A 17434-nucleotide genomic window follows, 5' to 3' on the forward strand; every position below is an offset into this window, starting at 1 on the left:
CCCCAGAGATGATTTAGTAATTACAAAGAGAAAAGATAGATATCTTTATGGTAGAGAAATACAGTGGAGAAGGTAGAGCGCACTGCCTCTGCCTTTACCAGTGGTTAAGTAAACATCAACAGTGATGACACACTCTGCCATCAGGCACCTCCTGGTGTAACCCGCTGAGAAGAACACAGTGGCACTTACGCGCCGGTCCTGCCAAAACTGAGACATCCACATCAAATCTTGAGGAAACAATCCAACAAATGCAAATTGAGGGAGGTTCTCAAAACAGTGGGTTTGTATTCTTGAAATGTATCAGTCATGAAAAAAGAAAGGCGGAGAAATTTCCAGATTAAAAGAATGGGATTTTTTTTTTTTACAGGAGCTTAGACATTTACCCTAAAATTTACATAGAAGTAAAAGAGATCCTTGACTAGGTATGTCATCTTTAAAAAAGGAAAGCAAAGAGGGAGGATTTACCCTACCAGAAGTTAAGACCTACGACAAAGCCATTGTAATAAAAATAGCCCTAAAAGAGACCAACGGACCAATGCAATACAGCAGTGCACTTAGACAGGCTCATGCACGTTTGCAAATTTAAGATAACTTGGCATCACTAATCAATAAGGGAAAGAGAGATCTTGTTTTAAAGGTAAATGGTATTGGGAAAACTGGCTCACTATAAGAAGAAAAATAAAACCGTTCCTTACCTAACACAACATAACCTAGCCCAAAGATCCGCTGGCATTTTACAAAAGAGATCTCTGAAAGGCAAGCAAGCATATGCTGTTAAACTCATCAATAATCACAGAAAAGGAAACCAGAATAACAGAAGGTTGGTTTCCCACAGCAAAGGGCTGAATGAGCCAAGAGCCAGGGAGGGGAGAGGCAGGAAGCAGGTAGAGGTCCCTCGAAGTGTGCAGTGGGAGTGGGAACTCGTCCAGCCGTTCCTCTGGATTGAGTTGGAAATTCTTACTTTGGTTCCTTAACCGGATTCTTAAATTAGGTTAATCTAATTTAATCTAATCTAATACATGACTCAGCAATTCCACCCCTGGACACCCACAGGGACTTTCTTTGTGGCCTTGTTTGTGGAGGCATCTCTGGGGAACACCATGATTGATTGATTCCAGGTCTAAATAGGTCAGACCAGACGCTCAAGGAACCAGATGAGGACACTAAAGTCATGTTAAAAGAACTCAGTGTCCAACCTGAAGACGCTCCCACTGGCCAAAGATGGATGCTTCGAGCATCAATAATGATAATAACCACAGTGGAAACCAATTGAACGTGTTTATATTCATGAGTTCATAATGATGCCAAAAAACAAGCAGACACAAAAGGATTGACTGCTTTTAGACAATACAAGGAAACTGCTTCATTATGTTGAAAGCAGATAAATAAAGGGAAAGAATCAAGTAATTATCGTGCTTTTCTGAAATGAACTGTACTTCAGAGTTAAACCAAATAGGTGATGAAGGAACATTTCTCTTTATATATATATTCCAACAAATACACAAAGAAAGAATGATAGAAATTAAAATATCACTGTTATGGACTGAATTTTGTCCTCCTGAAATTCATACATTGAAGCCCTAACTTCCAGTGTGACAGTATTTGGAGACGGGGCCTTTAAGGAGGTAATTAAGGTTAAATGAGGTCATAAGGGTGGGGCCCTAATTCAACAGACTGGTGTCCTTATATGAAGAGGAAGGGAAGCCAGAGATCTCTTTTTCGTCAGGCTCACAGAGGAAAGGCCATGTGAGGACACGGCAAAAAGACAGCCATGTGCAACCATGTAGAAAGGTCTCACCAGAAACCAACCCTGCTGGCACCTAGATCTTGGACTTCCAGACTCCAGGACTGTGAGGAAATAACTTTCTGTTGTATAAGGCCCCCAGTCTGTGGTGTTAATCTTTTACGGCAGCCCAGGCAGACTAATACAAGCACCAGTTTGCAACCCCTAATGACTTATGGATCTGGGCAATGATCTCCAATGGCTGACACCACCAAAGAGAGAGAACCAGACAAACACACCTCCTGATGGTACCACCTAGGAAGTTGTCCAGACAAAACAAACAAAAAAACCCCACAAAACAACTGGAGTCTGTTAGATCTAACTAGTAATTTACAGGAAAGACCAGGGATGGAGGAACATGTAAACCAACACCAGAAGGATGTAATCAGCAAAACCCACAGTGTAGGAAACTTGACAAGATTTTTTTCCTTGCAAAAAATTGCAAGGAAAATAAAATAGAGGACACCCCTCTAGATTAGAAGAGATTGAAGAATCATAGCAAACAATCACAATGTATGGACCTCACTGATCTCAATTCAAACAAACAAATTTTAACCCACCCCCAAAATTTTAAGACAAAAACTATGAATACTGACTAGGTTTTTAATAGTATTACAGAGTTGGGCTTCCCTGGTGGCGCAGTGGTTGAGAGTCCGCCTGCCGATGCAGGGGACACGGGTTCGTGCCCCGGTCTGAGAAGATCCCACATGCCGTGGAGCGGCTGGACCCGTGAGCCATGGCCGCTGAGCCTGCGTGTCCGGAGCCTGTGCTCCGCAACGGGAGAGGCCACAACAGTGAGAAGCCCACGTACCGCAAAAAAAAAAAAAAAAAATTACAGAGTTATTTTAAATTCTGTTCATGTGCGATAATAGTTTTATTTTTTCTAAAGAGCGTTTATCTTTTAAATATATAGACTAAAATATTTGCAGGTGAAATAGTATGTGCGGGATTTGATTTGAAATAATCCAAAGAGTTAAGAAATGGGAGGAGGTACAGATAAATAAGGCTGGCCACGCACTGGCAATAGCTGAAGCTGGGTGATGGATATACAAGGTGCTATATTATTCTCTCGACTGTTAAAAGCTGGAAATTTTCTGGAATAAAAAATTGTTTTCTTAGTATTGAGTTTTTTTTTTTTTTTTTTTTTTTTTTTGCGGTACTCGGGCCTCTCACTGTTGTGGCCTCTCCCGTTGCGGAGCACAGGCTCCAGACGCGCAGGCTCAGTGGCCATGGCTCACGGGCCCAGCCGCTCCGCGGCATGTGGGATCTTCCTGGACCGGGGCACGAACCCATGTCCCCTGCATCAGCAGGCGGACTCTCAACCACTGCGCCACCAGGGAAGCCCAGTATTGAGTATTTTTAAAAGTGATAAACAAAATGAGATTTTTCTCTTAGGTAAATTAAATATATAATACACAAAACAAAATACATTTTACAAGAGTACTAACAAAGCAATACACATCTAACACGTAGAGGAGTTGTTGTCTGGAGGGGAGGGAGGAGCGGGAGTAGGGTCTGGGGATAAAGGCAATTGGTTCATCATTTAAATAAACCTGGAGGGCTTTTCCGGTGGTGCAGTGGTTAGGAGTCTGACTGCCAGTGCAGGGGACATGGGTTCGAGCCCTGGCCTGGGAAGATCCCACATACCGCGGAGCAACTAAGCCCATGCGCCACAACTACCGAGCCCATGTGCCAAAACTACTGAGCCCTGCGAGCCACAATTACTGAGCCCACGTGCCACATCTACTGAGCCTGTGCTCTAGAGCCCGTGAGCCACAACGGCTGAGCCTGCGAGCCACAACTACTGAGCCCACGTGCCACAACTACTGAAGTCTGCGTGCCTAGAGCCTGTGCTCTAGGGCCTCTGTGCCACAACTACTGAGCCCAAGTGCTGCAACTACTGAAGCCCGCGTGCCTAGAGCCCATGCTCTGCAACAAGAGAAGCCACCACAATGAGAAGCCCGAGCACCGCAATGAAGAGTAGCCCCCCTTCGCCTGTGTGCAGCAACAAAGACCCAACGCAGCCAAAAATAAATAAAATTTTTTAAAAATTATAAATAAATAAATAAAGCTAGAGAGGGACTGAGGAGTACGTTTAGTGCCATCCTCTGCACCTGAGGTCCAAGGACAGAGAAAAATTGGAAGATGGAAAAGCACAAGGATACACAAAAAATGATTGTAGCCCTACTACCAGAAAGAAGCATTGCTCACATTTCCGTGTTTCCTTCTAGTGTTTTTTCTATACCTATAGAAAACTACCCTCTCCTTTCCACTCATTCTCAGGCTTTGGAGACACATAGAAATGGGTTAAAATTCTGGATTAACCATTTTATGAATGGTGTTATCTTGGACAAGTCGTTTTCTCGTCCAACTTTCGTTTTCTCATTCTGAAAAGTCGGAACCATCACAAGCACCTAAGGTTAGGTGATGATGGGACGAAAAAGCATCTAGAGGTTCCCTGGGGTGGGCCCACTGGTATTTTGCACAGCTCTGTGCAGAGGCAGTGAAAAATATTTGTCAAACTGAACGGGATGAAATTACGAGACAGCTGGTGTGTGTGTTTTCATGTGTGTGTTTTCATGTGTGTGTTTTCACGTGTGTGTTTTCATCTCAAAGCCTTGTGTTGAGGCACATCATGTTTTTTCCTGTGATTCACTCTCAGTTCCATGTGCAGGGAAAAGAAACTCCCCCTTTGGGGTCCCTCTTTGGGGTCACCCAGTTTACATGGTGAGAGACCCCAGAAATGTCTTCTCATCATTTGCAGTGTCTCCCAGGGAAGAGTGCAAAGATGTTGAAGTTGACAGAAATATTGCAAGAAGTATTGCAAGAGGCTTCCTGGCTGCTAGCAGTGAGGATGTCCAGTCTCTGGGGCCCAAAGGTTCCCAGGTGGTTTCTGGCCTTCAGAGTCTGGCTTACGTGAGCCACCCTGGAAGCCACCACACGTGGTAACATGTCCTTTTTCTGAAACATCACTGGGTGGCTGGGCACAGAGCTGGGGGTCTCCCAGGGGCTCCTGTGCAGCAGCATTGTGCTCACTAAAGGTCCAAGGGGTCCCGGGAATGTTGTCAGTTCTAGTGTTCAGCATTTGTTGTTAGGAGAAATCGTGCGCTCTACTGGCATTTGTGAATCTGGGACTTTTAGAAGTTTCTAGAATGCAGGCCTCCTGGGTCTCAAGGGCCTACTTGACTCCTAGCCCGTCTGGGTCCTTGTTCTTCCTTAATCCTTCCAATGATACTTCAGAAGCAGAGCAGGGATTTGGGGTTGTGTTGTTCACACGGGTTTTGGTCTTAGGGGGACACACCAGCGCACACAGGAGCACAGGGCCCTCAGCAGGCATCTAGTGCCTCTCCTCTGCCTTCACAGACCAGGAAGCCCCGTCCAGAGAGGTCAAGGGACCTGTCCAGGGTCACGCAGAGGACAGTCACTTCATGCCACGTGGTTCCGGCTTCGGGGTCAGGAGAGAAAAGGTGAGATCGTGAGAGCAAACCTAAGAGGAGCGGCTCCTCCAGAAGCCCAGACGAAAATCTCAGATGAAGGCACAGAATCAGAAACCTGGCTCCTGGACAGACCTTCCTGCTCCTCCAGGCGCTGGGGGGTGGGGGCAGGGTAGAGGGGTTGAGAGCTCAGACTCGACTTAGATGGACCCAGGTTCCAGCCCTTAGATGCATTTACTGGCTGCATGAATTTAGGGAAGTTACTCTACTGCTCCGTTTTGGTTTTCTCCTTAGTGAAACCTATACCCCTGCAGAGTTGTTGTAAAGATTGAATGACTAAAGGCAAAAAGTGCCTGCCCAATGTGACCGCATGATCACTATGGCCCACAGTACTGCGGGGAGAGGCGGGGTGCAGGCCCTGACTCCCCACAGGTGACTCTGTCTTTGGGGAAATCTCCCAACCTGTAGCCTCAGAGTAAGGAGATTCCTTGCACAACGAGGCAATGTGTGTGGAGGCGCTTTGCGGAGTGCCAAGCACAGGCCAGGGCCCCATACAACGACTGCTGTTACAAAAAATCTAGTCCAGCACCATCAATTCAAGGAGGAGGTCAGAACACACCACCCCAAAATATGCCACTCTGGCATATCGCCCATTTGGAGTTAAAGGCACTTAAAAAAAAACAGCAGATACAAGAACACCCTGACTGTCCTTTTTTTAAAAAAGCAAGAGATGAAACTCCCATGTGTAAGATGTCCTCCCTACACCAGAGAGACAGGAGCATGCTTATCATCAGGAATGGTCAGGTGAGACCACAGAATTCTGTGCCTTGTTAAAATAACTCTTATCTGCCTTTAGCCTACCCACTTATTTTAGTCTCTTTTCCGCCATTGCTTCTCTCTGTTTTACCTCGTATAAAAGCACAGAGATTTTGCCACTTCTTTGGGTCTTCATGTCCTTTTGAGGGCTCGTATGTCACACAAAACTTCTGTTAAATAAATCTGTATGCTTTTCTCCTGTTGATCTGTCTTATGTCAATTTAATTCTCAGGCCAGCTGAAAAACCCTAGGAAGGTAGAAGGAAGACCTTGCTCCCCTACAAAAGCAAAGCCTCAGAAGGTCCTGGGTCTACTTTCCATGGAGCCTCCATCTGGCTGGTATTTATCTGCCTCCCCCGTCTGTCTGATTTTAGTCTGAGAAGTCAATTCAAGCCCTAAGTCAGCCCATCCTTCTCACTGAGCTTCCATCAGAGTTTCAGCCCACCTGGGTCACGTGTGCCTGGGGACAAGGCAGAGGCCCTGGCTAGGATGTGACAGCACCAGGTCACACAGGCAGGGTCCCCATAGCAGGGCACAAGCTGGAGCACTGGGAAGCTAAGCTGATAGGGATGCTAACATCTGAGAACTCCGGAGCTGGAAGCAGGCTGGTCCAGATGCTCGCATTGTTGATAGAGGAACTGAGGCCCAGAGCAAAGAAAGAACTTACTCAGGGACACATGGCCCTGGTGGCAACACTGGGACTGGAATTCTGGTTTGCAGTTCTATACTCTCTCTCCCACACCTTGCCCTTGGAATGAATATTCTAGTAAGTGCAGGCTTTGATCTGGACATGTTCATTCTGAGCTCACAAATACAAATGCTTAATCCTCTGTAACATTCTTGGTTATGGTCTTCTTTTTTTTCTTCTTTCTTTTTTTTTTTTTTTTGCCACATTGCGGCATACAGGATCTTAGTTCCCTGACCAGGGATGGAACCCATGTCCCGTGCAGTGTGTGGAAGCACGGCGTCTTAACCACTGGACCGCCAGGGAAGTCCCTTGGTTAGGGGCTTGAATGCAGTTCAAGGAGTTAACTCCTGGGGGTAGATGTCATAAACCCAGAGCCATCTTCAGTGTAAGTATCGCTCTGGCCTGTAATTTCTTATTTTTAGTAACACTGAATAGCACCCCCAGGCTGTGCTGGAGCCCACTGATTACTGGATGGCTTATTAAGGCCACAGGTCCTGGGAACAGCAAAGGGAAATCAAAACGAAACTCACAGCCTCTCCGGAGCACAGGCCTTTATTAAATCCCAGTCTACTGGTAACATTTCAGGATACAAAGAGATTTTTGCTCTCTTTTGGAACTGTGGGAAGATTTAAATCAACAGCCTTTTGTTGAGTGTCGCCTATGGTGGATAGTTTGGGATGACTGAACTTCAGCCTCGTGGGAGAATCAGACAGCATCCATTTGAAAAGCACTTTACAGTTTACAGAGCCTATTCATGTTGTCTCAGTTAATCCTTACTACAGCCCTGGCAGGCAGCAGACACTCAGAGAGGTAAGGCAATTTGCCAAGTATAGGCCAGCAAGAGGAGAGGCCAGGATTAACCCCAGGTCTTCTGCCTACAGATTCAGGTCTCTTCATACTATATCATGCAACACACAGATACAGTGAAATTGTTAGGAGACACAGGCCGGAGAATCTAAAAAATTTATTATTATTATTTTGTGAAAAGCTCTTGGAGGGATTAGCATTTGATATAGGTCTTTGAATGGCTATGATTATTTTCCTTTTTTCCTATTTTAATAGGTCATTGTAGATGGTTTGGAAAGTGTAATAAAATGCAACAAACAAAAGACTGATAATCCTGATACAGAGGTACTGGCTCTATAAATCATTTACATTGCCCCTTCCAGTTTTTTCTTTGTGTTTTTTAAACTAGTTGAAATCATACTCTCTATATAGCTTTGAATTGTCTTTTTTTTCCCCTTTAATGTACATTTTATCACATTCACTTTGAATGGGTTAAACGCCAGTGGGTCTGTGATTAGGGAATTCTGGACTAAGAACATAGCTGGAGACACTTTCCTGGTGGCACAGTGGTTAACACTCCACGCTCCCAATGCTGGGGGCTTGGGTTCGATCCCTGGTCAGGGAACTGGATCCCACATGCATGCCACAACTAAGGAGCTGGCGAGCCGCAACTAAGGAGCCTGCCGGCCGCACCTAAGACCCAGCATAGCCAAATAAAAAAAGAAAAAAAAAGAAAGAACATAGCTGGAGAAAAGGTGTGGGGACAGGGAAATGAAGGGCGTGTTCAGGAAACGGTGAGTAATTCTTCGAGACTAAACTTGTAACTCTATGATGAGCTGAGATTTACCGAGGAATCTAGAAAGACCTTTAATATCAGATGGTGGAGAGCCTTGAATGACATGCTAAGGAATTTGTAGTTTATTCTATTCTCATTAAACAACAATACACTTTACACTGTACATATTTAGAAAAATACATATGAGAACATTCAGAAATAAGTCACAATCTGTGCAGATGTAATTGCTATTAATATTTTGAAACATGTATAACCTTCCAATTTTTTTCTGTACACATATTTCTTTTTTCCCCAAACAGGGACATAAAACACAGATTCTTTTCTAATCTGATTATAATTCCATTAACATCTTTCTTGGTCATTAAAAATTCTTTTGCAATAATGGTTTTTAAACATTGTATGCACTGGAACTCTGTTTTTAAACAAAATCCTACCAGGAACCTCAAAGGCCAAAAGGGATATAAGTAGAACTACTGTGATCAGAACATGAGTTATTATGAGACCTGATGCCCGCCTGACCCTGTAAGACACCCTGACCCCGTTCTGAAAAACACTGTTGCATAATGTCATTTTTATGGCTGCAAGGTAAGAGCACAGCATCACTTAATCAGCTTGCTCAGTTGTTTCCAATTTTTCCCTTTGTAAATTGATACTACATTCTTTGAGCACATCCCATAATTATTTCCCAATGAAGGTTTCTGAACATGGGGTGTGACATAATCAGAGCTATTAGTATGAATGTCAAATACAGTAAAATCTTACTTAACTGGAATTCAGCTAACCACAATCCTTAATTAACCAATTTTCTTTTGCTCAACTTTAGGAACATAAAGGAAACTCTCTACCTCCCTCCCTTTTCTTCTCTCTCTCTCAAACACATACACAAGCACACATGCACAGAACTATGAAATAGGGATACAGTTAACAAATATATGCAATCACTGTACTCTGAGAAACATTACAGAGAGAAATTAAAGATGAGTGCAAATGGTGAGATATACCATACTCATGGACTGGAAGATTCAGTATTGTTAAAATGCCAATTCTCCCCCAGATTAATCTATAGAGTCAACACAATGACATTCAAAATATTAGCAGGGTTATTTTGAAAAATTTAGTAAGCAAATTTTAAAATTTATGTGGAAATGCAAAGCATGTAGAATAGCCAAAATAACATGGAAAAAGAGCAAAGTTGGAGGCCTTACCCAATCCGGTTTCAAGACCTACTATAAAGCTGACAGAAATCAAGATAGAATGGTATTCAAGTAAAGGTTGACATATAGACCAATGGAACAAAATAGAAAGTCCAGAAATAGATCCACACATATATGTGGTCAATTGGTTTTCTAGCAAAGATGCCAAGACAATTAAATGGAAGAAAGGATAATCTTTTCAACGAAAGGTGCTAAAAAAATTGGTGGCTATATGTACAAAAATGAGCTAAAACTATACACCTTTAAAAAAATAGGAGAAAACCTTAGTGATCTTGGGTTAGGCAAAGATTTTAAAAATAGGACACATAAAATTTTAAAAATCAATAACTTGGACTTCATCAAAATTGAAAATATCTGCTCTTTGAAAGCACAATTAGGAAAAAGAAAAGGCGGGACTTCCTTGGTGGTGCAGTGGTTACGAATCCACCTGCCAATGCAGGGGACACGGGTTCGAGCCCTGGTCCAGGAAGATCCCACATGCCTCAGAGAAACTAAGCCCATGCGCCACAACTACTGAGCCCGTGTGCCACAGCTACTGAAGCCCACGCACCCTAGAGCTGATGCTCCACAACAAGAGAAGCCACCACAATGAGAAGCTCGTGCACCACAAGGAAGAGTAGCCCCCACTTGCTGCAACTAGAGAAAGCCCACGCGCAGCAACGAAGACCCAACACAGCAAAAATAAATAAATAAAATAAATTTAAAAAAAAAGAAAGAAAGAAAAGAAAAGGCAAGGCACAGACTGGGAGACTATATCTTCAAACATACACAAGATAAAGGACTTATGTCCACAATATGTAATGAATTCTCAAAATTAAGACAAGACAATTAAAATTAGGCAAAAGATCTGAACATTTTATCAGAAACACTGATGTCAAATAAGCGCATGAAAAGATGTTCAACATCATTAGTTGTTAGGGAAATGCAAACTTAAACCAAATGGAGATACCACGACATATCCACTGTAGTTGATAGAATTTAAAAGACTGACAGTGCCAAGTTTGGCTAGAAGGTGGAGCAATGGGTTAGCATTTATTTACAAAGTTAAACATTCACTTACCATATGACTCAGGAATTCCACTCTTGTGTATTTTTCAAGTGAAGTGAAAATATTTAATATATGCCTACACAAAGATCTGTACGTGAATATTTATAAGAGCCTTGTTCAGAGTAGCCAAAAACTGGAAACAGTCCAGATGTCCATTGATTGGTAAATGGATAAAGAAAAATCTATACCTAAATGGAATACTACTCAGCAATTAATGGGTATAAACTACTTATACATGCAACAACATGATGAATCACAAAAGCATTACTAAGTGAAAAAAGTCAGATACAAAAGACTACATACTATATGCATTTATATGAAGTTCTAGAAAAGGAGAATCTGAAGTGTTGATAGCAGATCAGCCGTTGCTAGGGGTTCGGGGATTGGGGATGGGGATTGACTTCAATGTTCTAAATCATATATATTTTTTAAAAATTATTTATTTATTTATTTATTTATTTATGGCTGTGTTGGGTCTTCGTTTCTGTGCGAGGGCTTTCTCCAGTTGTGGCAAGTGGGGGCCACTCTTCATCGCGGTGCGCGGGCCTCTCACTGTCGCGGTCTCTCTTGTTGTGGAGCACAGGCTCCAGACGCGCAGGCTCAGTAACTGTGGCTCACGGGCCTAGTTGCTCCGCGGCATGTGGGATCTTCCCAGACCAGGGCTCGAACCTGTGTCCCCTGCATTGGCAGGCAGATTCTCAACCACTGTGCCACCAGGGAAACCCTCTACATCATATTTTTGACAGCAGTTGCACTACTAAAGACATATGTCAAAATTCATCATGTAGACTTAAAACTGGTGAATTCTATTATAAATAAATTATACTTCTACTGGCATCTGGATTCATCTTAGTTCACTTTTTTGTCATTATTCTAGCCACTTAGTGGTTCACATTTAATGGTTCAGATGTGCAACGTCTGCTAAGCGTCTATAAGAATAGAGTTTGTGTTTCTTGTTATTTTCCTTGGTTTTTTTTTTGAGCAAAAAAAGAAATGGGAACACCTTTCCTTCACCATTTTAAACTTGGAAGTCTTACAGATGATATTAAAAACCATGGACTGGAGCTATCCCTATTTCTTGATGATTAATTTACATTTGGAGACACTACCACTGAGTCCCTACAATGATAAGTAAGGACTCAGATCTCCCTCACCCTCCCATTTCCACTTCCCTATCCCCACAACGTAGTTACAGTCAGGACATATTTAATTATGATTGTGCAAATGTCATTCACTAGAGCGTCACTCGAACTCTCTGCCCACCCTGTAACACCTTAGTTATTCAGTCCTTCACTTTTACTGGAGTTACTCATTTTCCCATGTGCCTGAGTTTCTACACATTTAATTTTTCCTAATATCCCAATAAAGCCTGCTTCCTTTCTATTAATAATGTTTTCTGTAATCTCAAATATATCATATTCATCTTATTCCTAGAGACCTTCTTCTCAGAGCCTTCCTTCCAAGTTCTCCAATTTCAACTGTATGCCGTACCAATGGCAACCAGAAATTTCCATTCACCATCATTGTGGGGATTCATGTTGCCTCTTGCGCTTTGGATCCCTTGCTTCCTGGATTCCATGTATTCCTTTCTTGGTTTACTCCCTCATTTTATTGGATCACTACCTCCAGTAGTTCACTAAAGGTACAAGGGAAGTAAATGATTTTCGTTCTTGCATGTCTGAAAATATCTTATTCTGTCTTCACTTGATGAACAGTTTGGCTGAATATAGAAGTCTAGGATATAAATTAGAATATTGAAGGCATTGGCCCATTGTCCACTAGATCCCAAAGTGTTGTTGAGAGGTCCGTTGATTCTGATCCTTTTCTTTTTCTCTCTAGAAGTTTATAATATCTTCTCTGTATCCCTGATAGTCAAAAACTTCACCGTGGTGTACCTGACCATGGGTCTTTTTCATTCTCTGTGCTAGACCCATCCCTTGAGCTAGCTCTTTTGAGTTGGAAACTCATGCTTTAGTTCTGAGAAGTTTCCTTCACAATTTTGTTCCCTTGGCTCTCTATCTGGCATTTCTAGTAGGTGGTTTTTAACCTCTCAGACTTATCCTCTTGCTTTATTTATTTATTTATTTATTTAGATTTAAAAATTTGTATTTATTTTTGTCTGCGTTGGGTCTTCATTGTTGCACGTGGGTTTTCTCTAGTTGCGGCGAGCAGGGGCTACTCTTTGTTGCGGTGCACAGGCTTCTCATTGCAGTGGCTTCTCTTGTTGCGGAGCAGGGGCTCCAGGCGCGCAGGCGCTCTAGGCACGCAGGCTTCAGTAGTTGTGGTACACAGGCTCAGTAGTTGTGGCTCACGGGCTTAGTTGCTCTGCGGCATGTGGGATCTTCCCAGACCAGGGATTGAACCCCTGTTCCCTGCATTGGCAGACGGATTCTTAACCACTGCGCCACCAGGGAAGCCCTACTTTTTATATTGAATTTTTATTTTGAGTCATATATGTAACTTTCTAGAGGTTTTCCTTATTTAGTGGATTATTATTATTTTTTTTTCCCAAAGCTTTCTGGTTCTTCTTTCATAGATCATCCCCACTCTTTTCAGGGAGACTGTCAGTTTGAGGTTGTCTCTGATCCTCCCAATTCTTTTTCCCATTTTTTTGGTTTGTTTTGTTTTCTGTCTTCAGGTTAGAAGCTTTCCCCTGTGTCTGGAGGTACTTAGCCATCGGCTCTCACTTGGGAGCCTAGAAATCTCTTTGCACATAAGCCAGACTTGGGTCCTAGGGCTTCAGTCTAATAGGACAGAACTTCAAACCAGCTCATTGTGAAGAATCCCAAATGGTAGAGTCTCTGGGATTTACTCCAGAGAAGATTCTTATCTCCTGCCTTGGGGGGGGATATAAAACTTGCTACTGGCATTCTAGGAAGGGGGAGGGGCAGTATTCAGATTTTCACTCAATTCCCCCATTTCTGGTCTTTGAGTCCTCCTACCCCACATGCCCACTTTCAAAGCCTCTTCAATTACCATTGCCTCTCCTCCCATTTCCTTGGTCCTTGTGGACTTAATACTTTTTTAAAAAAATTTATTGAAATATAGTTGATTTACAATGTTGTGTTAGTTTCAGGTGTACAGCAAAGTGATTTGGTTAAACACACATATATATAAATATATATTCTCTTTTTACATTCTCTTCCATTATAGGTTATTGCAAAATATTGAGTATAGTTCCCTGTGCTATACAGTAGTGGACTTAACCCTTTTATTTTACTGTTATTTTAGTGGGGATGGGGAGAAAAAAAAATAATGCATTATTCAATCTGGCCTGCGCTTTGTTTCAGTGAAAAGGAGACTAAATGAGATTCAGAGAGGATTTGCCTTCTCTGTGGTACCCCACGACTCCCCAAGTCACTGCTTCTGTCTGGGTCTCAATTTCCTGACCTATAAAATGGAAGACTAGTACTAGATGAATTTTATTTTTTTAAATTAGTTTTTGTTGGAGTATAGTTGATTTACAATGTTGTGTTCGTTTCAGGTGTACAGCAAAGTGAATCAGCTGTACATATACATATATCCACTCTTTTTTAGATTCTTTTCCTGTATACATCCTTACAGAGTATTGAGTAGAGTTCCCTGTGCCATACAGTAGGTCCTCACTAGTTATCTATTTTATATATAGTAGTGTGTATATGTCAATCCCCATCTCCCAGTTTATCCTCCTCCTTTCCCCCTTGGTAACCGTAAGTTCGTTTTCTACATCTGTGACTCGATTTCTGTTTTGTAAATAAGTTCATTTGTACTATTTTTTTAGATTCCACAAATAAGTGATATCATATGATATTTGTCTTTACTAGATGAATTTTAACACTCTTTCTAGTCTGAAATTGTGTCTTTCAAGAAACTAGAACCTGATCTCCATGGTGACTTTATTGATTTGTCCTATTTTTTGGTGCTCCCAAGATGTCCCACCAATCTCCTTTTAAGATCTTTTCTTCCCTTCTCTGGAATCAACAGCCACAGGCAGGGCTAGCTTCGTGGGTGTGCAGCCTGTACAGTCACATGGGACCCCATACTCAGAAGGGCCCCAGCCTCGGTTTACTGCTCTGAGGTCACTGCCTTGAAGTTCTTATTAATTTTCAATCCACAGGCATAACATTTCCATTTTGTGCTGGGCCCCATGAGTTAGGTAGCCAGTACTGGCCATGGGAGGGTCGCAAGCCAGGACTCATCTTTCAAGGACTTTAAGGCTCGTGGCCAGAGCTACAAACGCCTGTGTTCTGTTAACTCTGCTTCCTGGAAGGGGGAGGGAGGAGCAAGACATGTTTGCCCCAAGATTAGAAACGGAGAAACCAGCCCCCAACAGGTTCTGCAACTTGCCTGTGATCTTATCACTCTAGAGTTTGGGAAACTCCTGAGTTATTTAGGCCACACTCTGAGTACCTCACATGAAACTTACAAGGTTGTTTTGCTTCTGTTTAATTGGGGCTGTGCCTTCTGGCTGTTGATGTCCTTTGACAAGAGGCAATTTTGCATCCAGAGGACTTTATTCATTCATCCATCCACTCACTCATTCACTACGAAAACCTTTATGAAGCACCTACTCTGTTAGCAGAAAGAGTGGGCTTTGAAGCAGGGAGAAATGAGTTACAGTGTCCCCCTCTGGCTCTTGTTGGCCACGTGACCCAGTGTGACCTCCTGAGCCTCAATTTCCCTCCCGATTTGATGAGGAGAGAACGATTACCTCCCAGCTCAATGATGAGATAACCTGAGTAATGGGCCTTTTATAGCTCCAAACACTCTGTACCCAGCCAGTATTCATTTCTTTACCTTTCTCCCTAGCACTACGCAAAACACAGGGGGTTTCAGCTTCAGTTATGGATAGGCCAGGCCGCCGCTAGCAGGCCTTGGAGCACTCAGAGGGTCCATTTTTCGGGGACACACTTGATTCTCTCTTCCTCCAGCAGAAATGTTGATGGGCGCCCAGGGAGAAAGGAGGCTCATGCATGTGATAGGCGTCAAGAACCGTGTTTGCGCTCTGGACTATCCCAGTGCTTTGTTATTAGCATTTAATAGGTTCCCAGAAAGCTTTGAAGATAATAATACGTCTCCCCTCCCTTTCAGCTGGTGACCTTGACGTGATATATTTATGTCTGTAATGAAATTTGGAGGCTCTCACAAGGAGCCAAGACTTGCTCTTATCTTTAAAAAAACTTAAAAGTCTAGTTATGAAAACTAAACCCACAGAGAGGAGTGCCCAGGAATGTGTCCCAAGAAATGCTTCCTCTACAAGCTGTGCCTGTTTTGTGAGATGAATGGGGGAATGATATAGTGAATGAAGCCTCATGACAATTTATGGCATTTGTATCTCACGTCCCAGCTTACAGATCTTCGGCGGAGCCTTTGCACATCCACTATCCCGTTTCTACCTCACAATCTCAGAAGGCGTCTTGGTAAAGTTATCATCTCCACATTACAGATGAGAAACCTGAGACTCAGAGAAGTGATTTGTCCAGGTCGCACAGCTGGCAGGTAAGTTTCAGGGCCAAGATTCAAATCTACTCTCCTGATTGCAGAGTCTCTGCTCTGTCGCCTCCTAGAAATAGTATTTAGCTACTTCCACACTCAGCAGAACCTCTTAACGAAAATCCAGCTGAGTTGTCCTGGGCTCCAAGCCCTGGGATGTTGGCAACACCAGGGGAGGGGGGAAGGTCCTGAGGAGGCAGTGGAACCAGCTCCGATGCTCAGATGTGGCCACACCCGGCAGACGGGGGGCCCCCAGCCTGGCTGAGAGGTGGCCACATTCCAGGAATTTCCATGGCCTGGTCAGGTGAGAACAATGCAGCCCCTCAGGGTGGCCTCATCTGGGGTCAGATCTGTCCCTCTCATCCACTCAAGGACTTTGATCCCCACCCCAGTCAATGTTTCATTTCCAGTCACATAACAAACCCGCTGCAACAGTTCACATTCTTACCCTCTCTGTACCTCCCTGCTCTTCCTTACAGGCCTTTACTGATGGTCTACCCTCTTCCTCCGGCTCTGCCTTGAGCCCACTCCAATTCAACTGTCATCCTTAACACGTTACTAAAACTGTCTTGTCAGTGCCGTGCATCTTGCTAAGCTCTGTGCTAAGCTCAACTCTATGCTTAACTATTTTTGTGTTTTTCTTTTATGCTTAACTCTTAATAGCATTTGATGCTTCTTCTTTTTGACACTTACTTCACGTGGTTCTGGTCACCGTACTCCGCCCGTTTTCCTCATTCCCCTTAGCTGCTCCTTCTCTACTCCCTTTACTAGACTGTTCTGCCCTTCAGACTTCTAAACGTCACCGAGCCCGCATCTCAGCCTGGGGCTCTCGCCTCTCCTTCACTCGCTGCCCTCACTCCCCAGGTGTTCTCATTTAGTCCTAGGGCTTTAAATCTCATTTTGACACTAGGACGCCCAAATCCACGTCTCCAGCCAGACCATCTCTGAATTCCAGATTCATTTATCTGTAATGTCTCCTCTTGTATTCCTAACAGACATATCAAACCTGAGGTGTCCCAAATCTTGATTTTCACCCCAAACCTGCTCATAACCATGTCTGTTCCACCATTCACCTCACTACGTTATCCTAGAGCCCCAGGGTTTTTCTCACAACTACACCCAATCCACTGTTGGCTCCACCTCCAAAGTATATCTATATCCCATTGCCCACGATGGTGCTCTTATCCAAGTACACCCATGTCTGGGTTGGATTCCTGTAACAGCCTCCTATGGACAGAGAATGTCGCCTGCCATATCAGTAAACAAAGGATGTTGTGGTCATCGAGCCATCAGCAACCACAGGCACCCCACCCCACCATGGTGCACCCGGAGGGTGTCCAGGATGGAGAGAGCAGGATACTGGCCCCAGATGGCTAAGGTGCATATCGAAGAAATGAT

General features: G+C 43.4%; 1 long non-coding RNA gene across 1 annotated transcript in view; it reads right to left on the reverse strand.

Moving 5' to 3' along the window:
• LOC309815585 overlaps window positions 1–17434 on the reverse strand; it is a 53551-nt gene that overhangs the window by 24577 nt on the left and 11540 nt on the right. The window lies entirely within an intron of this gene.

This window comes from Mesoplodon mirus (genome assembly GCF_964341445.2).
Source record: "Mesoplodon mirus genome assembly, chromosome: 14".
Taxonomy (NCBI): Eukaryota; Metazoa; Chordata; class Mammalia; order Artiodactyla; family Ziphiidae; genus Mesoplodon; species Mesoplodon mirus.